Source organism: Xenopus laevis, chromosome 8L (assembly GCF_017654675.1).
Source record: "Xenopus laevis strain J_2021 chromosome 8L, Xenopus_laevis_v10.1, whole genome shotgun sequence".
In the NCBI taxonomy this organism is placed as follows: domain Eukaryota; kingdom Metazoa; phylum Chordata; class Amphibia; order Anura; family Pipidae; genus Xenopus; species Xenopus laevis.
The window spans coordinates 31403414-31428583 of record NC_054385.1 but is presented as its reverse complement, the minus strand read 5'-3'; the positions used below and the strand labels follow the sequence as shown (position 1 = coordinate 31428583).

At 43.1% G+C, this 25170-nt stretch overlaps 1 long non-coding RNA gene across 1 annotated transcript; it reads right to left on the bottom strand.

Annotated features, from left to right (window-relative positions):
• Positions 1-3543: 3543 nt before the first annotated feature.
• On the bottom strand, positions 3544-13982 carry LOC108704515. Its single transcript, XR_005963317.1, has 4 exons — positions 13928-13982; positions 13642-13750; positions 5887-5992; positions 3544-4368 (listed from the first exon to the last, which is right to left on the bottom strand). It is a non-coding gene; the product is annotated as an uncharacterized LOC108704515 (long non-coding RNA).
• Between the last annotated feature and the right edge of the window lie 11188 nt (positions 13983-25170).

Here is a 25170-nt window from a genome sequence, read left to right as displayed (position 1 = left end):
AACTCAGAGAAAGATGGTACGGTGGTAATTACATGTATAAATACCCCCAGAACTCAGAGAAAGATGGTACGGTGGCAATTACATGTATAAATACCCCCAGAACTCAGAGCAAGATGATACGGTAGCAATTACTTGTATAAATACCCCCAGAACTCAGAGAAAGATGGTACGGTGGCAATTACATGTATAAATACCCCCAGAAGACAAAGAGGAATTGTACGGTGGTAATTACATGTATAAATTCCCCCAGAACTCTGAGCAAGATGCTACGGTGGCAATTACATGTATAAATACCCCCAGAAGACAAAGAGGAATGGTACGGTGGCAATAACATGTATAAATACCCCATAACTCAGAGAAAGATGGTACGGTGGCAAATAAATGTATAAATACCCCCAGAACTCTGAGCAAGATGGTACGGTGGCAATTACATGTATAAATACCCCCAGAAGACAAAGAGGAATTGTACGGTGGTAATTACATGTATAAATACCCCAAGAATTTAGAGAAAGATGGTACGGTGGCAACTACATGTATAAATACCCCCCGAACTCAGAGCAAGATGGTACAGTGGCAATTACATGTATAAATACCCCCAGAAGGCAGAGAGGAATGGTACGGTGGCAACTACATGTATAAATACCCCAAAACTCAGAGCAACATGGTGTGGTGGCAATTACATGTATAAATACCCCCAGAACTCAGAACAAGATGGTACGGTGGCAAATACATGTATAAATACCCCCAGAACTCAGAGAAAGATGGTACGGTGGCAATTATATGTATAAATACCCCCCGAACTGAGAGCAAGATGGTACGGTGGCAATTAGATTTATAAATACCCCCAGAAGACAGAGAGGAATGGTACGGTGGCAATTACATGTATAAATACCCCATAACTCAGAGAAAGATGGTACGGTGGCAAATAAATGTATAAATACCCCCAGAACTCTGAGCAAGATGGTACGGTGGCAATTACATGTATAAATACCCCCAGAAGACAAAGAGGAATTGTACGGTGGTAATTACATGTATAAATACCCCAAGAATTTAGAGAAAGATGGTACGGTGGCAACTACATGTATAAATACCCCCCGAACTCAGAGCAAGATGGTACAGTGGCAATTACATGTATAAATACCCCCAGAAGGCAGAGAGGAATGGTACGGTGGCAACTACATGTATAAATACCCCAGAACTCAGAGCAACATGGTGTGGTGGCAATTACATGTATAAATACCCCCAGAACTCAGAACAAGATGGTACGGTGGCAATTATATGTATAAATACCCCCCGAACTGAGAGCAAGATGGTACGGTGGCAATTAGATTTATAAATACCCCCATAAGACAGAGAGGAATGGTACGGTGGCAATTACATGTATAAATACCCCAGAACTCTGAGCAAGATGGTACGGTGGCAATTACATGTATAAAGACCCCCAGCACTAGGAGAAAGCTGATACGGTGGCATTTACATGTATAAATACCCCCAGAAGAAAGAGAGGAATTGTACGGTGGCAATTACATGTATAAATACCAGCAGAACTCAGAGCAAGATGGTACTGTGGCGATTACATGTATAAATACCCAGAACACAGAGCAAGATGGTACGGTGGCAAATGTATACATACCCCCAAAACTCTGAGCAAGATGGTACGGCGGTAATGACATGAATAAATACCCCTAGAAGACAGAGAGGAATGGTACGGTGGCAATTACATGTATAAATACCCCAGAACTCAGAGAAAGATGATACAGTGGCATTTACATGTATAAATACCCCCAGAACTCTGAGCAAGATGGTACGGTGGCAATTACATGTATAAATACCCCCAGAAGACAAAGAGGAATGGTACGGTGGCAATTACATGTATAAATACCCCAGAACTCAGAGAAAGATGGTACAGTGGCAATTACATGTATAAAAAACCCCAGAACTCAGAGAAAGATGATACGGTGGCATTTACATGTATAAATACCCCCAGAACTCTGAGCAAGATGGTACGGTGGCAATTACATGTATAAATACCCCCAGAAGACAAAGAGGAATTGTACGGTGGTAATTACATGTATAAATTCCCCCAGAACTCTGAGAAAGATGGTACGGTGGCAATTACATGTATAAATACCCCCAGAAGACAAAGAGGAATTGTACGGTGGTAATTACATGTATAAATTCACCCAGAACTCAGAGCAAGATGATACAGTGTCAATTACATGTATAAAAAACCCCAGAACTCAGAGAAAGATGATACGGTGGCATTTACATGTATAAATACCCCCAGAACTCTGAGCAAGATGGTACGGTGGCAATTACATGTATAAATACCCCCAGAAGACAAAGAGGCATTGTACGGTGGTAATTACATGTATAAATTCCCCCAGAACTCTGAGAAAGATGGTACAGTGGCAATTACATGTATAAATACCCCCAGAAGACAAAGAGGAATTGTACGGTGGTAATTACATGTATAAATTCCCCCAGAACTCAGAGCAAGATGGTACTGTGGCAATTACATGTATAAATACCCCCAGAATTTAGAGAAAGATGATACGGTGTCAATTACATGTATAAAAAAACCCAGAACTCAGAGAAAAATGATACGGTGGCATTTACATGTATAAATACCCCCAGAACTCTGAGCAAGATGGTACGGTGGCAATTACATGTTTAAATACCCCCAGAAGACAAAGAGGAATTGTACGGTGGTAATTACATGTATAAATTCCCCCAGAACTCAGAGCAAGATGGTACTGTGGCAATTACATGTATAAATACCCCCAGAATTTAGAGAAAGATGATACGGTGTCAATTACATGTATAAATACCCCCAGAAGTCATAGGAAAATGACAAAGTGGAAATAACATGTAAAATAACCCCAGCCCCAGATTTCCATTACGATGCACAATTGACTTAGTACAATATTATTAGTAACAGAATCTTACTTTGGAAGCAGCAGGTGAATAAGAAAATAGTCCTTCTTGCTGATGTCAGCTGCATTCATTTCCTCTCTGTTTAGCTGAGTGTTCTGTGCAGGGGGGGGGATCAGGTTACACAGACAGGACCAGCAGAAGTGATGAAGAAAAAAAAAACTTTTTTGGCACAAAGTATTTCGGCACAAAGTATTTCAATGTACAAACTGGCCAATCAGGGGGCACTCCAGGCTTTACAGCAAATTGAAAGGGCTGCTGTTAAAGCTCCCTAATTGGCCTATTCCTGCTGAAGGACCTCCTTAGGTGGCTGTGGAATAGCCTGGGGATTCAGGAGAAGTATTTTCCTGGCGGGGCCCCCCCGGGACCAAGGGCCCTGGATCAATTGCACCCTGGTAGTTACGCCACTGGGACTAAGTCTGAACATGTTCTGTACGACCAAAGCCATAATACTTACCATGAGAGTGTCCCAGGGAAATGTCTTTTCTTCTGTCTTCTGATCTCAATTCTATCCCTTCTGCTTTATACTTCTCTTTTCTTCTGCTTCTTACTGGCATATTCCTGACAAAGAGTCAGAAAAATGTATGAACATTATCTATAAAAAAATCAGGGTTTTTTGGACAAATTACGTTTTTAAACTCTCCTGTCATTTTTGTACAATTAGGTCAGAAGAGAGAGAGCATGGCCCATAGGTTTGCACCCTCCCACTATATCCATCTGAATTCCCACCATGAAATTAAAGATAAAACGTAACCTTTACTTATGACCGTTAAAATAATGTGCCAAAAAAAATTATAAATTAAAAGATTAGGAGAGAAAAGCTAGTCAACAGCTTATAGATTCAATACGAAGAGTTAAATTGTGACTAGATTATTGATCTCAGTTAACACAATTCCACTTCCCATTAAGCAATGTGCGATTAAAGGACCAGTAACACTAAAAAATGTTTTATTAAAAAATCAATTCTACCCACACTAATAATAGAACTACCCTGAATAAAGTTTATTAATATTAATGTTTCATTAAAAAAATACTGTTTGAAAACACTGCTTCTTGTATACTCAAAAACGGCGATAGGGCAACAGTGATGTGATGCTGATGTGTCAACATGTCATTGTGAAGCTGCTGCTGTGGCCAACCTATTACCCCGTTGTAATCACTCCTTAATGCAACTTGTCACCCACAGCTCACATCCTGCCCACCTGACAGACCTCCCCCTTCACACCCGCAATTAAGCACCGCTGATTCCACCCGCATCATTCGTTTATAGTACTAAATGACAAAGCACAGAGGACTTCACCTGCACAGTGCCCTAGATGTACTTAAAATTATACACTTCCGGGTTGTACCCACACTGTTCTCTTAATGTGCTTCTCATTCGGCACCCCGGAATATAGCCGCTCAGTTTCCTTGGTGTGCGCGTATCACCATGTACTGTAGGGGAAAGTTTAAAAGTCTCAGCAGAAGTGAATTCAAACTCTTAGCATAGTGTAAACCATTCGCTTCCACCCAAACCAACCCTTCCACCTATTCACCGACCCGCAAGCTAAATGGACCCTCCCTGCCTAATAGTTTAAAAATTAGTATCACCTGATGTGCCTTTTCACTCGCTTGTGCACAAGCTTTGTCAAAGGCAGACGGGATCCCTGGGTGGGTAAAGGGACAGACATGTTGCCAGCGCGTGTAAAGGGGTAGGGGGTTCCCTGCGGGTTCCCGGCATGGGTAAGGGGGTGGGCGGGTTCCGTGCTTGGGTAAAGGGGCGGGCGGGTTCCTTACATGGGTAAAAGGGCAGGTGGGTTGCCTGTGTGGGTAAAGTGGCTGGTGGGTTCCCTGTGTGGGTAGAGGGGCAGGCAGGTTCCCTGCATTCTATTACATTCTGTTATTAGAAACAAAGCGGGTGTTTCTATTCATTGCACAAACACAATTGGTCAAACCGGAATATTCTCCAGTTCTGTGTGCCAGAGGTGCAGGGAGTTGGGCAGAAAAAAAACAAACAATGGGCTTCATGTGCTGCGTAATAATCACTGCCTTGTGTTTTTTATAAAGGAGAGAGAACAACCTGGTCGGCCAATCAGAATGCGACTTCTGTGTAGTTAAGGTATGGGCGGGAGGGATCCCTGTGTGGCTAAAACACATTTGCTATAATAAGTACATATCTAACATGTGACTTATGGTACATATACTGCAATAACTAATGCAGCCATTGAGGGAAGCTTAAACTGCCTTTTCCATTCAGTACCATGGACAGCACTCTGTGGCTGCAGCTCCTATTGATTGACACACTGGTTGGTGGCACCGATGTCACAGCAAAGAGTCAGTTCTATACACCTACAGATAACATTTTTATGAAATTATTCCTATTAGATATCCTTGTACCACTGACTCTGTGGCATATGAGGGCCCCAAAATGAAGACAGTTCTGTCATTCCAGATACTGCAAAATCAACTACAGATTTCTTTTGAGGGGCAAAGGTAGAAAAGGCTACATTAACTCCCAAAAAACAAATTTCCAAATTTTTGGAAAGAACACATTCCCTTGATTCCCAATTGGGTACGCATGCCTTTCTACTCCAAAGCACCAAGTTGCAAACCTTTCATACATTTTTGGATTTGGTTACATTTCCAAAACTCACCTAAAAAGCTTTCACCTTGAAGTATCTTATCTCTCAAATACTATTAGTTACCAAGATAAAGAAAAAAATCCTAAATACTAGCGCAGAAAGCGCATTTACCCTGGAACCCTCCGTCCACATTGTGGACCTCCCCCTTGACTCCCACTGACACTGCCTGTCAAATAAATGCATATCTGGCTGCTGTCTATCTGCTGTATAGTATCATAAAAAAACATTCTCAACCCTTATCTATGAATTACTTCTATAGCCCACTACCAGAAATTGTCTTATTGGGTAAAGCCTGAGCATGTTCTGTACCAAACAAAGCCATAATACTTACCATGAGAGTGTCCCGGGAAATGTTGTGTCTTCTTCTGTATTATGATCTCAATTCCATCCCTTCTGCTTTATCTGTCTCTTTTCTTCTGCTTCTTACTGGCATATTCCTGATAAAGACAAACTAATGAAAAATTAAAAAAACTATATATTTTTGGTGCTACTTAAGATTTCCAAATCTGAAATTATTAACGTGCATTCCGATTAAATAAATAACATTGAATAAAACCACCATGCTTACGCAGCCCTAATGCTAAGGGGACCTGTCACCACATTCCCCTCTAAAGAGTTGAGCAGTGACTATAAGAAAACTAATCCTATGCTAACCAGGCCTCACACTTCCTACTTACTTGGGTCCTGGCTGTGGTTCTCCTGCAAAGTGGCTTCTTCAATAGATGTTCCTCCTCTGATGCACATCTGCCCCCGTGACTTGTCTCCTTTCATATTCTTCTAAACTCCACCCTCTTAGAACCTCCTATGTGTCTCACTACTCCCTCTAGTGGCCAAACACTATATATACATCTAATGTCTAATCTAACCCATCTCTACACTGCCATCTATGGGAAGAAAATGGTAATTACTCTACAACACCTTTCACTGCAGGCCGATATGGCCGATTTGAAATGAAAAAAAATATGTTTCACATAATGCAATCACATATAGCAGACATAATTTATTTTATGAACGAAACACAGCATATTTGGAAAGTTCAATTTCTCCTCAAAACGTCAATACCAAATATCATTTTATGAATATTTCTCACTTGTATAGATCAAAACTCCAAGCAGTTAACTACTAAAATTCCAAAACACTGCTGCACAAAACTCTATATGTCTGGTTTCAAGGCCAAACATTACATTAACAGTAGGTTTACCCTAGAAAACTACACATTATTAGAAAGAGCAGATTCTGTCAAAGCAAAAATGAGTAAATATATCTATGTATGCTGTATTTTGTTACAGGCAGCGAGAGGTCCAGTCGAGTCTCAATCAGCTGTTTTATTGGGACTAGAGATGTTGGAATCAGTCTGAGAGACACTAGAGTGATGGCCAACAGCACACTGCCTTTATAGTGCAGTTAATGCTTTGATTATATTATTATCATCATAACATAACCATACATTACACACATTATGTATGTATTATGTATCAGGATTAGTACTTCTTCCTAATGAATTTCTTAGTATATGACTAAAGGACCTGATATATAAGAGCTACCTACAGGCAGCACTGCCTAACTGCCCCCCCACCTGCTCTTCTGCACCCAGTGAGGTGGGACCAGTGGGGTACAGCTATTTGCCATTTTGGCACTACTATCACCTTGAGTGAGGATCTCAGGCACTTCCCTTCAGCTTCACCTATGAAAGCAAAGAGAGGACAAACACTAGCATAGAAGCCGTGGTGTAACGCGAGTGTGCCGGGCCCCCCTGCAATGCGGGACACATCTGCCGAAGGGAGATAAGAGGAAAGTGCTGTGTTGGACTTAAATATTTTTTGTCATGCCAGACTCTACACCTGACATATGGATATTCCAGTGCATGAGATTCATCTTTATCTCTAGTGTGAGGCAGGTGGGTGCAGTGCTTGGCCATTGCAAACATCAGACTATTGATTACACAGAAGACTGGCAAGTATCTGGCCCATATGGCAAAAAGCTTGATATTGCTGGGGGGTCTTATTTACAAAGGCCCTGGTGCTGGCGGCTGCAAAACAGCCCTGTCTTTACTAGCACCCTGCACACACTGGCACTCCCTAACTTGCATGTTTGATTATCAAGCAAGCTAAGGAGTAGTTAGAGAGTAAGATGATGGATGTCTATGTGCCTCCTTCCATCCAACCCTGCATAATTAATGCACAATACATATAAATACCAAGAACTCACTTAAGCTCCTGTTATTGGGCAACGGATCTGGGGTGTAATACTCATCAGAACGTACATTGTCCCTGTTCTGAAAAGTAACTCAACAATGTCCATCCCTATCCTGACAGTGATCAGCTGCCTCACTGCCCACGCTGGATATATAGATCAAAACACTGCTGTTTCTATAGGCCTCAGCTTCATATTCAATGATGTAAATTAGGGATGCACCGAATCCAGTATTTTGGATTTGGCAGAACCCCCAAATCCTTTGCGAAAGATTCGGCTGAATACTGAACCGAATCCGCATATGCAAATTAGAGGTGGGAAGGGGAAAACATTCTTTACTTTTTTGTTTTGTGACAAAAAGTCAAGTGATTTCCCTCCCCTAAAATTAGTATTCACATTCGGTTGCAGCATCTTGGAAAGACATCAAATATGTATATATTACCTAAACATTGTCTACCTAATTCTATAGAAATACTGTTTATTATCCACTATGGGTAAGACTGTGCAATATAATAGCTGTCGATTGTAGCCGGTGTGCAAGACAATTCTGGGCAGAGGGGGAAGCCTTTGGGATGTCACTTTCAAGGGCCCATTAGGCTCAAAGTAGCTGGATGTTTGCACGGGTAGCATCTCAAACAAGGCACAATTGCACAACCCTATTCCTGTACGTACAACAGGCCTGCATTGCTTTATCCCAACTCCCCAATGTATCCAACAGCCTGTCATAGACTACTGGTCCTTGACAATACATAACTCCACATGGGAGAGCCAAAGCCAACACTATTGAGTTATTCGTCTCTCTACAAGTGATTTGCAGAATATACACTATTTGGCATTGAAGCTGTGGTCATGGAGGACCAGCACCCATAAAGATTTATAGGAGGGAATAAAGAACAGCACAGCACAGTAGTTTCTTCTATAATTGCAAGTAACTGAATGTGCCACCCAGACTCACTCAGACACAACATAACAAAACAATTGCAGGTCATGACTTATTCTGGGAGTGAAGCAGGTAATACATCGGCAGCTCTTTTTGCTCCTTGTGGCCTGTGATGAAGAGGCTGCTGTTGGGTGTTGGAAGTTAAACTTCACCAGCATCTGAGGTACCACAGCAACAGATATAAAAGTAACTACTGCCACCTTGTCCTAGTTTACCTCCTAGGAACCTCCAAATGGTTCTCTGGGAAGACTGATAACATTTGTGCATAGAGAAGGTGTCACTGCATGTACCACTATAATGGCAGATTAAGTATCAGACATGCCAGGGAAAAAACAGTTTCTAAGAACAAATATATAGTAATGGTGGTATTTTTGGTATAAAGCTGTAGCAAAATAAGGTGATTTTTAGAACCTGTTTTAGAGTAACACATTTTTAACTGGTAACGAATAGGAAAGTCCTACCAGCTGGTACTGATTCCATTAGTGCTGATTATTATTATAAACATTGCAGGACTGCAAACACCTGGCCACAAATTTTACACCCACTGGCGTAACTTCTTGCTGCAGGTAAGAGAGCGGCTGAGGAGGTGAGTTTTTTTAATTAGCGATAGAGGAACCAGATCCCACAGTCTGGGCCCCCCTGTTCCTCGGGCCCCCTGCTTCCTCTTTATTTACGCCACTGATTACACTCCACCAAAAAGACAAACAAGTGCGTCAGCTAATTCATGGTGCCTGATAAAAATTTTGAACTTACTTATATATTGCCATATTCATTCTCTGAATCATTCAAATGTTTACACAAGCATACATGAGGACAAATACACCAGGACACGTATCTTGCACTTCTCATCCAAGCAATGGCAGGACTTACTTGCCTGTGCTGTTTGTGAACAAGATGGCACCTACTGATATCCTCCACTTGCGACCAATGACCTACACTCCAGGGCACACTCACATTAATTCCTTTGTTTTCCTTCCTCAGAGTCAAACATCTCATTTCTGGTGTGTTGGAAGTACCTTTGGCAAGCTGGGAATTGGAAGTTCCTGTCTGGTGAGCGCAGCATCTATATATATCATTCTCGCTTTCCCACAGTCAGGTTTATATTTGCTGCCATTCATATGTTAAAAAATTTCCATAATACGACCCAAACACAGTGATGCAAGTGAAGGATATTTTTTTTTGGAAATAAAGGAATGCACCCCAAACAAACATACAGATTAAAGACAAATATCACAGGCCTGTATCAAAATGCCATTTTTCTTAACTCATCCCTCTCCCCAAGTAACTGATTATGGGAGTTAAAATAAAGCTCTGCATCTACTCTGCAGATTGAGGCTGTGCTCAGAGAGTGAGATACATCCGTTTTTACCACATCACGATTCAATAAGCTTTCTGTTCAATAAATAGAGAGAGGTTAGGTCTTCCACAATTTTGATGACTCGGTTTGCACTACAGTATAACTGCTGGGACAGTGTAGCAATTTCTTGAGGATTTTTTCCCAAAATTGTGGGCCACCCAGCCATAAGGAAGAGGCTCACTGGTTCATTGGGACAATCCCCATTTCATTGGTGGGCACTTTCAAAGTAACCCTGGCTGTGCATGCTAATTTCTCTAGTCACTATATATGGCAGCCAAATGAAGCAGTGGTTTGTCTGACTTGCTAGTGTTGAAATGCTTCTGCATTTGTAAACAGCTTAATTATGCCAGGGGCCAGGTTTGATCCCAGCCAGGGCACTATCTGCTAGTAGTTTGTATGTTCTCCTAGAGACTGTGTGGTTTTTCTCTTTTTTCTTTGTACGTGTGTTAGTGTAAAAAGCGTGTGTTTGAGTGTGTTAACGCTAACCATGTAGCAGATCAGTCCTCTGCAACATGGGACGGGCTGGAGGTGCTGCAGGAAGTTGTCCCACGGAGATCCAGGTTGGGGGTCAACGCTTGGGGGAGGGGGAAGTGCAGGGACAGCAGCAAGTGCCCCCCCTTTCTGACCATCCAACTCATTGCTTAGGGCAATAACAACATATATACATAACATTAACATGCCCTTATATCAGAACCTGCTTTTACAGTCTGTCCATGGATTGTAATCATATAGAAGGATGCTGCATAGATATTAGACTATAGATATCATTCTGACAGTAGTTCTCTGTATTGGACCAGAATATCAATGACTGATTTTTTCTTTATGTTAAAAGTGTACATAAACCTAATCACTCTTACCAGCAGTTGTTCATCAGCATGTACACTCTTTCAGAAGACATCTTGGGTTTGAAGAGCCTCAGTCCAGCGGAGATTTTATCCACAGTCTCGGAGTTGAAAAAATGTTCAAATGGTATCTTGTTAGAAGCACTCTTTTGCCAAGGCGAGTGTCAGAAGCCACAAGGGTATCAAAAGGTAGAATTTGGAATTGAGTGAACGGACAAACACATTGCTGGTTTGCACAGCTGCTCTGCTAATGCCTGGTTTTTGAACGCCTAGGACCGGCTCACCCCCCTGGTGGAGTGAGCAATAAGCTTGACTGGCAGGGATTGGCACTTTGCCATATGGGCTCTCTGAATAGCTTGTTTGATCCAGCGGAAGATGGTCGATCTGGTGGCCGGAAAACACCCTGGTGTGGCCCAGAAGGAAGGAAGAATCACTAGTATTGATTTGGACTTGCGGATGTAGCAAACCCTGTGCAGATAGGATTTTAGAAGCCGAACAGGGTCAGAGGTGTGCAGTGCCGCCTCCTTCAAACTGACTAGTGCCGGAATGATTATCTCTAGATTTCAGAGGAATTCCAAAACTACCTTTGGCCAAAAAGGATGGACCTGTGCGAAGGACCGCCCTCTGTCTTGGTGAAAGACAGGTAGAGCGGATTGCATGATAGAGTGCTGAATTCTGAAACGCACCTCGCTGAATTGATTACCAGGATAAAACTGTGTTCCAAGTGAACCATTGAAGGGACAGGGAGCGTAGTGGCTCAAGGGCGGGCGTTGGAGTACGCCTAATAGTAATGTGAGGTCCCAGGGAAGGACTGGTGCTCATACGGGGGGACCATTTGAGCTAGCCCGTGCATGAGTGTTTTGACAAAAGGCAGTAGGGCTAGGCGTTTCTGGAAGAGGACTGAAGCGCTGAAATTTGAGACTTGAGACAACCTCATAGCAAGAACTGTAGGTTTTCTATTTATTTTAAATATTTTTAGGGAATGGATAGAACCTGAATCTTGCCTTGCGTCGAGTACGCCATTGGAGTTAAGTGGACCAGACTCTGTGATAGTCTCTGGTTAAAAATGGTTTTGCGGTGGTGCACATTGTGTTTGCCACCACCTTAGAGAATCCTTCTTGCGTCAGGATTTGGGTCTCAAGAGCCACTCAATCAATTAAGGCCGTATGGTACCATGGATTGGCTGGGCGTTTTGTAAGACTTGATCCGGTTCAGGATCCAGCCGATATCTGTAGATTGTCTACATTGAGCGACCGTTGGGCCTCCGGAAGGGAAGGCGTCTTGATAAGCAGGTCGTCCAAGTGTGGAGAGATGGAATTCGAACATTGCGGATAACCGATGTGACTGCGGCCATGATCTTGGTGAATATAGGTGGGCAGATGATAGGCTGAGGAGAAGGCTTGTGAATTGGTAGTGACACGTCTGGAAGGCAAAGCTCAAGAATCTGCGATGCAGAGGGAAAATGGTAACCTGTAGGTACGCAACCCTTATGTCGGGGGAAACCAGGAATTGCCCTGTGGACGACGATGGGAAAACCAACCGAAGGGACTCTTGGATATTCGTAAGCAAATGAGGTTGTTCACTTTCTTGAGGTCTAGAATGGAGCGGACTGACCCATTCTTTTTGGGGTACTATGAAGAAATTAGTATTCCTTGAAAGGCTCTCCCTGAGGTACTGAGGTGAATACCTCTGCAAGGAGAAGGCTGGAAATGACCCTCTGGAATGTAGTACGTTTTCTTGAACGAATCGTCTTGAACGAGTATGCTCCACCTGTTAGCAAAGTGGCTTAATCTCCCTCCGATTGGCATTGTGCTGAGTTTGTCTTGTCCTGCCAAGGCTCAGGCTGGTAGGAGAATGCGCTGCAAAATGGAGGCCGGCAGTGTGAGGAGAAACGGTGCCAAGTTTAAAAAGGCACCGCTCCACTTTGCCTTGTCCCTCCTATCATGCCGGGCATGTGAACCAGGAGAACAGCAGGCTCAGGTAACGTCTGCTAGACTGTCTCCTACTTTCCCAGGCTTGCACAGACCTGTATTACCGTCTGTGACAGAGCCTGTGTGCCTGCAGGGAAAAAACCCCATGTGCATAAGCTGCAAGGCTAGTAGGGGTGAGGAGTCTTGGAGGATGAGAATTGCGGAAGGAAAAAACATACCTGCAGGGGTAACCACTCTCCTCTTGTCTGCCGGCCAGCACGTTCTCCTCCTGTCAGGGAAATGGAGATATAATTGTGGCTGGTTGGTCTGTGCAAAGCACTTAGAAGACCCCGGAGACATAATCCGACGGTGGGGAATGCCAATAAAGATCCTTTACTCAGTGTAAAGGACTATGACATCCCCAATGTGTCAGGTAACGGACTAGCAGTAAAGTCCTAACCTCCTGAGGACACAACTTAAACTGAGCTAAGCTCCGCCTGCTGGGGGTATAGCCAGCGGAGGAGGAGCCAGTTCTTATCTTATTGTTGTGTCCTGCCTCCTAGTGGTACTAGATATACCCCACTGTCCCTATGTCCCTCAAACTGACTTAGAGAAAGAAATATATGGTTCCTTTATCTATACTATTACTTTTCAGAAGTTGGGGGAGGGTCAGGTTGAACATGGACAGGATTTTGAGATTATTGGGCATAACGATGTATAAGTGTGGCTTTTATTTAATGGGGCTTCATTTTAGTTGACCAGGGAACCATGGTAACCAGTGAGCTTATAATTGGCGCCCCCTGGGGGCCCGGAGTTTTAAAAAATGGTGTTCGATGGAACTTACCTTATGTCTTTTTCCTCCTTGGCAATTTCTTCTTTCTCCTCGGCGGCTTTGTCTCCCTTTGGCGGTTACCCGTGCCCCTCCTAAAACTTGAAATTCACCACCGGGATATCTGTAAATAAATCAAAACAGAACCAAAATAAAAAACATGAAAATAAAGCAGATAAACATAGAAATATAAGTAAAGTAGAAAACAAATTTACAATAATATATCCTCATTCAATGAGGCAGGTATTGTACTAATATGTTTGTTCTTGCACCATAGTAATACTGAAAAGTCAAGCCATACCTCCCAATTGTCCCTTTTTCGGAGGGACAGTCCCTCTTTTGACAGCTCAACCCGCAGTCCCTCATTTGTCCTGGAAAGTCCCTCTTTTCTCTGCACTGAACAGCCAGAAAAAGAAACAAAGTTTCTCACTTACTTGGCTTTTAGCAGAGAGCCCAGAACAGCCACAGGTGCAAATAAGATACTTTGTAACAATTTTGAGACACAAAAACACAGTTTAGATACTTTTTAGAAACTTTCCTAACCTGCCAAATTTTGTAAAAAAACATGGTAATTAGGGGGTGTGGCCACAGAAAGGGGTGTGGTCAAAATTGCTGCGCTACATGCAGAAAAAATTTTTTGTCCCTCTTTTTACTTCCAAACTGTTGGGAGGTATGGTCAAGCACCTCCCTGAGAAACGACCAGGGAAGATTGTCTGGGATTAAATAGTGAGGTGTTCGTATATATTCTGTAAAAATTCTGAAAAGGAATGACAAACCCAAAGTATTTAAGTACTAACCGGCTCACTTGCACTGATCAGTTCCGGACTGTGCCGCGCCTCAATTCATTCCATAAACTGCAGGAAAAAGAGTGAACACAAGATGGCGGTAGAGCAAAGGTTCCATAAAATCACATCATTCAGTAGTAAAGGGAAATGGACACTACATGGCGCTGAAGTGACAGTTAAGAATGGGGCTACAGCTTTTGAAAGGATAAATTAGACAGAAAACATAAAACATTAGTGAATAATAGTGAGCAACTACAAGATATAGAAGGGTGAAATTATTTTGTAATTCAATGTGTCGGTTAACATTTCATACTTAAAGAAAAATCCACACATGTGAAAAAGACCAAAGAAATCTTTAGGCATAATTCTAGACCCTGACTTGACAATTACATTCGGTATCGTTCCACTAAGTAGTGTAATATCATATTAAAATGTGGGTAAAAAGGGCTGGAGCAGTGGGAAGGGATTTGAGGCATTACTCAATGGAGCTTATTAGTCACAGCGGTGGGTACAAGATTGCCCGGAATCATTAGCCATGGGATTAAAGATTTCTTTAGTAACTCCATCCTCGTGTCACTTTAGGGGTAAGGGAGGTGAGTTAGATCTAGTGATCTGCATCAAACCCCTGCCTTACATAATCTCACTACTTTAGAAGAGGCACATTACACACAGTGGCGGAACTACCGGGGGTGCAAAGGGTGCGACGGTGCCAGGGCCTGAGCCCCTGCACCCCCAATGGGGCCCGAGTATGATAAATCTCAAAAATCAAATTAGAATGTTTTACAACACTCGAATCAAGTATGGATAATTCCCTAGTCGAATTTGACAGTTCTGACCATAAAACACCACCCTTAAAGGAGAACTGAACCCCTTCGGTGCTAAAAATCTCTCCCCCTCCCCTGTGTTGCCCCCCTCCCTCCTCCAGGCCAGAAGTGAACTCAAGACTCCAGTGCTGAAAGGCAGAATTGCTACCCACCATGCTGCCCCTGGTATAGTGTCAAGTGTAGTGGAGGTCATCACCCACCAAATATCAGTCACTCAAAACTGATGCCCAAAGGACCTACAGACAGAGTGATGGACAATACTTGATGGTAACTAAGCACTGTGAATCCATATTGGTGGCAAAATCTTCCGGTTGGGTTTAATGTATAAATATTTTTTTAGCAGACTTAAAGGAAAACCATACCTCCAGAATGAATCCTTAACCAACAGAGAGTTTATACCATATTAAATGGCTTATTAAAGAATCTTACCAAACTGTAACATAGACATCAGTAAATATTGCTCTTTTACATCTTTTCCCTTGCGCCCCCATGTTATGATAATCTCTATGCTGCCTCAGAGATCACCTGACCAGAAATACTCTGCAGCTCTAAGTGTAACAGGAAGAAGTGTGGAAGTAAAAGACAGAACTTTGACCATTAATGGGGTGCTTCACTTTTAAGTTAACTTTAAGTATGTTATAGAATGGCCAGTTCTAAGAAACGTTTTAATTGGTCTTCGTTATTTAATTTGTATAGATTTTAAATCATTTCTTCTGACTCTTTCCAGCTTTCAAATGGGGGTCACTGACCCTATCGAAAAATGCTCTGTAAAGCTACACATTTATTGTTATTGCCAGTAATATTTTTATTACTTATCTTTCTATTCAGGCCTCTCCTATTCATATTCCAGTCTCTTATTTAAATCATTGCATGGTTGCTATGGTAATTTGGGCCTAGCAACCAGATAGCGGACATTACAAACTGGAGAGCTGCTGAATAAAAAGCTAAATAACTCAATCACCACAAATAATAAAAAATGAAACCCAATTACAAATTGTCTCACAATATTACTCTCTACATCATACTAAAAGTTAACTCAAAAGCGAACAACCCCTTTAACTGGCTCATGTCACATAACATGTATGTTTGCCCTTGGTAAGTTTGTGTGCACTGTACAATCCCAGGGGCAGCCCTTAACATTTTTTATTTAGGAATACCTAATGGTACATACTACTAAAAGGTCTATTTCTATGAAAAGGTTTATTGAGATGAAGCTTTTATACATTATATTTTTATAGAGAATAAGATTGTTGGAGAGAGTATAGTTTTCCTTTAATCATCAATTAGTTATGGGTGGGCCGATACCCAGGGGTCAGGTGGGTTCGGGCCAACTTTGCTGCTCCTCTTTCTGGTCACGGGTGGGTTTGGGCTTTTCTGCCTGCTCTCCCGCCCGCGACCATAGACTGCTGGCTTCCGACTTCTGTTTTATAGGCTTGCGCCTGTCCTGCCTCTTTTGTGATGTCATCAGTGGGTTGGGCCTATAAATGGAGGGAGGAAGCTGGCTGCGGGTTGAGTTTTTCTACACCCACCCATTAGTAGTATCAAAACTGAAGTAGAGCCTTTTGCTATGTCGGAGTGTTGCCTTCACTAATTATTATTGGGTTGCTTTTGCTGCAAATATTTTCCATGCAGCAAATTCATGGAATATTCATCAATTCAATCATATGTTCCTATGATTTTAAATTATGGCAGATAAAAGCATATGCACCTACTGTATAGAAACATTCCAGAGTAGGGCTCTTTGGCTCCTTTTATCCCTTCTTTCCCTAACCAATACGATTCTATAGATCTTGGGGGCCGTTGATCTTACAATGGAGTTTTATGCAAGTAATTGGGAGAGGTGAAACCAGACAGCAGGTTTGAAGCTTTACATAATATGGATTACTAACAAATTAAAACAACACGTCAACATCACTCACAAGCTGGGCACAATACCTCAAAAACTACAATGGTGTCTGAGCAGCAAGAGTATTTCAAGTTAATTAAAATTAGCCATACAATGCTTATGCCTCATAAAGAAAACTCCCATTTAAGTCTTCTTGTATGAGAGCCCCAAAGCCTTTTAGAAATGTTAGAATATTAGAATCTTGAAGCTGCAGGCAAATTCAGTGTCTGCAACTCATTATTTAGCATACAAACGTTTGTCTGACCTAGTTTGTAAGCAAAATATTATGGGGAGATGGTTCTGTTTTTTAAATAGGCCACCCTTCCAGTTTGCCCGGCACTAATGCAATTAGCATTGGCTTTAAAGGAGAAATAAATCCTAAAAATGAATATTGCTAAAAATGCCATGTTTTATATAATGAACTTATTGCACCAGCCTAAAGTTTCAACTTCTCAATAGCAGCAATGATCCAGGACTTCAAACTTGTCACAGGGGGTCACCATCTTGGAAAGTGTCTGCGACACTCACATGATCAGTGGGCTCTGAGCAGCTGTTGAGAAGCTAAGCTTAGGGGTCGTTGCAAATTATCAAGCAGAAAATGAGGTTGGCCTGTAATATAAGCTGATGCTACAGGGCTGATTATTAAATTCTGGTGCTATTTACACTGGTTTCTGTGCTGCCATGTAGTAATTATCTGTATTAATTACTAATCAGCTTTATATTGTGACATTTCTATTCTATGTGTACTGTATATTTTGAGAGGGTCCCTAAGCTCAGTAAGTGACAGCAGCACAGAGCATGTGCAGTAAATAGTGATGGGCGAATTTGCGCTGTTTCGCTTCGCCGCAAAATTCGCGAAACGGCGCCGGCGTCTCGTTTTCAACGCCGGCACCGTTTTTGACGCCGGCGCCCGTTTTTTTGACGCCGGCGTCCGTTTTTCGAAAAAAAAATTTGACGCCGGCGAATTTTTTCGGCGAATTTTCGCGGGACGCGAATCGCGCAAATTCGCCGCAAATTCGCGCCTGGCGAATAAATTCGCCCATCACTAGCAGTAAATAAGCAAAAAAGAAGATGGGGAGCTACTGGGGCATCTTTTGCTTTTGGGCAAGGATGTGCACACAAAGGACACACAAAATGATATGCATCCAGTAGTTTCATAGTAGGGTAGAGAAGCATTTTGCCTGAGTTTCAGATTCACAGGGTCCCAACATCTAGGGTTGCCACCTGGCCGGTATTTTACCGGCCTGGCCGGTAAAAATGATGGTTGATCCCAATGTTCCAGCCCATTGTGTGTGGGGGGGGGGCAGTTGTAAATTCCGTACCAGGGCCCCAAGGGGCCTAGTTATGCCACTGATTACACAAGATCTGTCCCATAATACGTCCTATACATCACTTAATTATTGCTCTTGGCTTGACCCATTTTAGGTACAACACTGTATATCAAGTCACTAGTAAAAATTTGCAACTCAAATACCCTGTTAACATAAAGGAAGCAGCGTGAGTGGAACTTTAGCAAAATAACAGAGTACGAGACAGAAAATTACAGTAAAAAATGTGGATATGGAGAAGAACATGCCCCTATTCCTGAGAACATCTTGCCTTACTACACACACTTTCCCATCGTTATACTCACTACCAATAAGGTCATCTTGACTTACTATAAACCCTATCCCACAGTTACAGTCTCTGTTTATAAGACCATCTTGCTGTATGTACATTAGAGGACATTATAGACAAATAGCAGGGGACCTTTTTACCCATAAAGTGGATCACCGTACCAGAGGCCACCCCTTTAGACTAGAAGAAAAGAACTTTCATTTGAAGCAACGTAGGGGGTTCTTCACAGTCAGGACAGTGAAGTTGTGGAATGCACTGCGGGTGATGTTGTGATGGCTGATTCAGTTAATGCCTTTAAGAATAGCTTGGATGATTTCTAGGACAGACATAATATCAAAGGCTATTGTAATACTAAGCTCTATAGTTAGTATAGGTATGGGTATATAGAATTTATGTGAAAGTAGGGAGGGGTGTGTGTATGGATGCTGGGTTTTCATTTGGAGGGGTTGGACTTGATAGACTTTGTCTTTACTATACACACTATTCCCCAGTAACATCTCATTCCCCTCATCTTTTTTTTCATGACAGTTTTATGGAGTATTCAAGGAAAGAGAATTTGGAAGAGAAAGAATGAGAGAGGAAACAGAGAAAATGGAATCATGGGAGGAGAGTGAAGCGAGTGCCAAAGCTGTGGGATAGCCGCACAGCTTTGGCACTCGCTTCACTCTCCAAAACGGCGGAAATGTGGAAGTGCCGAAAAGCCGAACAGCGAAAGGACCCAAAGCCACAAAAACAGCCGAACTCCCGAAGTCGAGAAAAGAACTGAAACTACGAAAATAGCCTAAGCCCTGAAGCGGCGAAAAGACCCAAAGTCACAAAAGGAGACGAAGTCCTGAAGCCACAAGTTCAATTCTGCACCAATTTGTGTTTTTTTTTTAATCCCCTGGCCACCAATGTATTATTTTAATATTCTATAGGCCCCTGCTACCAATGTTTTTTTATTTAAAAATATTTTGGGGCCCCAATTTTTTTTTTTTAACTTGTAAGGGGGGCCCTGGCACCAATGTTTTTAAAAAAATATTCTTTGGGGCCCCAATTTTTTTTTTAACTTGTAAGGGGGGCCCTGGCACCAATGTTTTTTTCTTTTAAAAAAATTTTTGGGGCCCCAATTTTTTTTTTAACTTGTAAGGGGGCCCTGGCGCTAATGCTTTTTTTTTATATATATAACTTGTCTGGGGGCGGTTTACGTTTTTAGCGCTGATGTATGTGTGGTCTTTGGGCGGGATGGAGTGGGGCTTGGGTGGAGTGGGCAGGATCTGGGGTGGGGCTTGGGAGCCAGTGAGGGAGGGGCCCAGAAAATGTTGTTGTATGGGGCCCTGTGATTTCTAATGGCGGCCCTGAGTCTGATACATTAGATAGCTTTAAGAAGGGGTTGGATGGTGTTTAGCAAGTGAGGGAATACAGGGTTATGGGAGATAGCTCATAGTACAAGTTGATCCAGGGACTGTTTTTGGAGTCAGGAAGGAATTTTTTTCCCCTCTGAGGCAAATTGGAGAGGCTTCAAATGGGGTGTTTTGCCTTCCTCTGGATCAACTAGCAGTCAGGCAGGTTAAAATAGAGTTAACAGTTTGAACTTGATGGACGTGTGTCTTTTTTCAACCTAACTTACTATGTTACACTGATTATAAATACAATAATGCACGTGGGGCTGCAGGAAAGCTGCAATTGCCCCATTATCTGTGTTGTTTCACCTGCAATTTCTTAAGAAATCAGCAGTTCTATGATCCGGAAGTCATCTCAACTGACATGTTCTTAAATGTAACACTCACTGCTGAGTTCTAAACTGTCTCTGGAAGTACCTTCCATAGCAATGCCGGACTAAGTCTGAACCTGTTCTATACGACCAAAGCCATAATACTTACCATGAGAGTGTCCCAGGGAAATGTCTTGTCTTCCTCTGTCTTCTGATCTCAATGCCATCCCTTCTGCTTTATCCTGCTCTTTTCCTCTGCTTCTTACCTGCATATTCCTGATTAAGACAAATGTATGAACATTATCGATAAAAAAAATACCTATATCAGGGTTTTTTTTGGACAACTTACTTTTCAAAAGCTCCAGTCATTTTTGTACAGTTAGTGTGCTTGCAATTAAGCACTGCTGATTCCACCCGCACCATTCGTTTATAGTACTAAATGACAAAGCACAGAGGACTTCACCCGCACAGTACCATAGATGTACTTTAAATATACACTTCCGGATTCTACCAGCACTGTTCTCTTAATGTGCTTCTCTTTTGGTACCCCGGAATATAGCCGCTCAGTTTTCTTGGTGTGCACGTACCACCAAGTAATGTAGAGAAAAGTTTAAAGGACTTGGGAGAAGTGAATTCAGACTCTCAGCATAGCGTAAACCACTCGCTTCCACCTACACCAACCCTTCTGCCCATTCACCAACCCGCAAGCTAAATGGACGGTCTCCCTGCCTAATAGTTTAAAAATTAGTAACTTTGTCAAAGGCAGGCGGTTCCCTGAGTGGGTAAAGGGGTGGGCGAGTTTCCTACATGAGTAAAGGGGTGGGCGTGTTCCATGCATGGGTAAAGGGACGGGCATGTTGCCAGCGTGGGTAAAGAGGCAGGTTCCCTGTGTGGGTAAAGAGGCAAGTTCCATGTGTGGGCAAAGAGGCGGGTTCCTGCATGGGTAAAGGGGTGGGCGGGTTCCCCGGGTTCCATGCGTGGATAAAGGGGCGGGCAGACGGGTTCCCTGCGTGGGTAATGGGGTTTGTGGGTTTTCTGCATGGATAAAGGGGTGGGCGGTTCCATGCATGGGTAAAGGGGCGGGCAGGTTCCCTGCGTGGGTAAAGGGGCAGGTTCCCTGTGTGGGTAAAGGGATTGGCGGGTTCCCTGCGTGGGTAAAGGGATTGGCGGGTTCCCTGCATGGGTAAAGGGGCGGACAGGTTGCCAGCGTGGGTAAATGGGCATGTGGTTTCCTTCATGGGTAAAGAGGCGGGTTCCCTGTGTGGGTAAAAGGGTTGGCGGGTTCCCTACATGAGTAAAAAGACGGGCATTTTGCCAGCGTGGGTAAAGGGATGGGTTTCCTGCATTCGTAAAGGGGCAGGTTCCCTCCAAGATGGGTAAAGTGGTGGGCAGGTTCCCTGCGTGTATAAAGGGGCGGGTGAATTGCCTGCATGGGTAAAGGGGTGGGCGGGATCCCTGCGTGGGTAAAGGGGTGGGTGGGTTACCTGCATGGGTAAAGGGGCAGGCGGGTTCCTTGCGTGGGTGAAGGGGTGGGTGGATTTCGTGCATGGGTAAAGGGGTGGGCGGGTTCCTTGCGTGGGTAAAGGGGCGGGTGGGTGTTCTGCATGGTTAAAGGGGTGGGCGGGCTCCCTGCGTGGGTAAAGGGGCAGGCAGTTCCCTGCATGGGTTAAGGGGTGGGCGGGTTCTCTGCATGGGTAAAGGGGCGGGTGGGTTTTCTGCATGGGTAAAGAGGTGAGCGGGGGGTGGGCAGGTTCCCTGCGTGGGTAAAGGAGCAGGCGGGTTCCCTGCATGGGTTAAGGAGCGGGCGAGTTGCCTGCATGGGTAAAGGGGCGGGCGGGTTCCCTGCGTGGGTAAAGAGGCAGGTTCCCTGCATGGGTAAAGGGGCAGGGTTCCCTGTGTAGGTAAAAGGGCAGGCGAGCAGGTTCCCTTTGTGGGTAAAAAGGCGGGTGTTCTGGGTCAATATAATTATATCTTCATAATCATTATTAATATAATTATGGGAAAAAAGATGCCTGATGTTGGGCTGCCCCTTACCTGCCCTTATGTTGGCGAGATTCCCCTGGTGGGAAGGAGCACAGCTTACAAGCAGGCATCAAGGAGGGAGGGCAGATGCAGGATGGGGTGCAGCCCACAAGCAGGAAAAAAAATCAGTTTTACCCTCTCATATTGCATAACAGCCACCAGTGGGAATTATCTGCTGACTGGCGCCTATGACAACACAGCCAAAGTGTGGACACACCCTCTGTGGGGGCCAATAATGACTCTCGCTGGCTGGCCACAAAGGGAAAGTCACAGGATTGAACATTTCATGGGACGGAGAACTAATCACCACCTGTTCCTTCGACAGAACCTTCAAGCTGTTGGCCTAATATAACCCCCCCCCCCCATAGTGACTCTTCAGGTGTGTAGATAATTGAAATAGATGTTTCTAAATCCTGACTGCCAAGTGTGTGGCCCTCTTGCTACAACTCCCATATCCTCAAGTTGTTAAACTACAACTCCCTTATCCTCCCGACACTGAAAGGCCACATGCCCAGCACCTCTAATACCAGAACTGTTGGTGCTTTCCTCTTCTCCTGTACCTGGTGGCATCTCATCCCCGCCCCCACTCTGCACACCATGCCCATTACATTCTATTGCACTGGTTTCCCAGGGTCAAGAAAAAAAGCACCAGTTATTGGACAGTGGGTGCCCGCGGGTGTATCTATTCATTGCACAAATATAATTATTCAAACCGGAATCTTCTCAATTTCTGTGTGCCAGAGGTGCGGGGAATTGGGCAGAAAACACACACAATGGGCATCATGTGCTGCTTAACAACTGCTGCCTTTTGTTTATTATAAATGAGAGAAAACAACCCTGTCGGCCAATCAGAATGCAACTTCTGTGTGGGTAAATTTTCCCTGTGTGGATAAAACACATTTGCTATATAGTAAGTACATATCGAACATGTGACTTATGGCACCTATACTTTGCAATAACTAATGCAGCCATTGAGGGAAGCTTAAACTGCCTTTTCCATTCAGTACCATGGACAGCACTCTGTGGCTGCAGCTCCTATTGATTGACACACTGGTTGGTGGCACCGCTGTCACAGCAAAGAGTCAGTTCTATACACCTACAGATAACATTTTTATGTAATTATTCCTATTAGATATCCTTGTACCACTGATATAGGCTGACTCTGTGGTCGGACATGTATACATATAGGTTTATCTAAGTATGTGGAATATGGGGGCCCCAAAATGAAGACACCCCATTTGAGCTATCAGTTCTGTCATTCCAGATACTGCAAAATCAACACATTTATAGATTTCTTATGAGGGGCAAAGGTAGAAAAGACTACATTAACCCTCAAAAACATATATTTTTGGAAAGTACACATTCCACTGAATCCCAATAACTGTAGATATGCTTGTCTTTCTACTCCAAAGCATCAAGCCGCAAACCTTTAATAAATTTTTATATTTGGTTACATTTCCAAAAATCCCCTCAAAGTTTTCACCTTGAAGTATCTTATCTCTCAAATACTATTAGTTACCAAGATAAAGAAAAATCGAAATACTAACACAGAGAGCACATTGGCCCTGGACCCCTCTACCAACATTGTGGACCTCCCCCTTGACTCCCTCTGTTGCAAAAAGATGAGCACACGAGGGGGGGGGCAGCAAACTTCCTCAGGCAGCGGAGAGAAAGAAGTTGGGTCTGAAAGGACAATGTAGAGCCAAGGGTTGGAAATATAATGAAACTAATAACGAGGACATGTCAGTGGGTCCCAGCTCCCCCAGTTCTGACACTGCCTGTCAAATAAATGCATATCTGGCTGCTGTCTATCTGCTGTATAGTATAATAAAAAAAACATTCTCAACCCTTATCTATGAATTACTTCTATAGCCCACTACCAGAAATTGTCTTATTGGGCAAAGCCTGAGCATGTTCTGTACCAACAAAAGCCTTAATACTTACCATGAGATTGTCCCGGGAAATGTCTTGTCTTCTTCTGTATTATGATCTCAATTCCATCCCTTCTGCTTTATCTCTTTTCTTCTGCTTCTTACTGGCATTTTCCTGATAAAGACAAATGAATGAAAATAGTGAATGAAAATAGTGAATAAAAAAACAGGGTTTTTTTTTGGGGCTACTTAAGATTTCCAAATCTACCATAATTAATGTGCAATCCCACTAAATCAATAACATTGAATAAAACCACCATGATTACGCAGCCCTAATGCTAAGGGGACCTGTCACCACATTCCCCTCTAAAGGACTGAGCAGTGACTATAAGAAAACTAATCCTATGCTAACCAGGCCTCACACTTCCTACTTACTTGGGTCCTGGCTGTGGTTCTCCTGCAAAGTGGCTTCTTCAATAGATGTTCCTCCTCTGATGCACATCTGCCCCTGTGACTTGTCTCCTTTCATATTCTTCTAAACTCCACCCTCTTAGAACCTCCTGTGTGTTTTACTACTCCCTCTAGTGGCCAAACACTATATATACAGCTAATGTCTAATCTAACCCATCTCTACACTGCCATCTAGGGGAAGAAAATGGTAATTACTGTACTGTACAACAGCTTTAACCCTTTCACTGCAGGCCGATATGGCCGATTTGAGATAAAAAAAATTATGTTTCACATAATACAATTACATACATCATGGAAAGTTCAATTTCTCCTCAAAACGTCAATACCAAATATCATTTTATGAATATTTCTCACTTGTATAGATCAAAACTCCAAG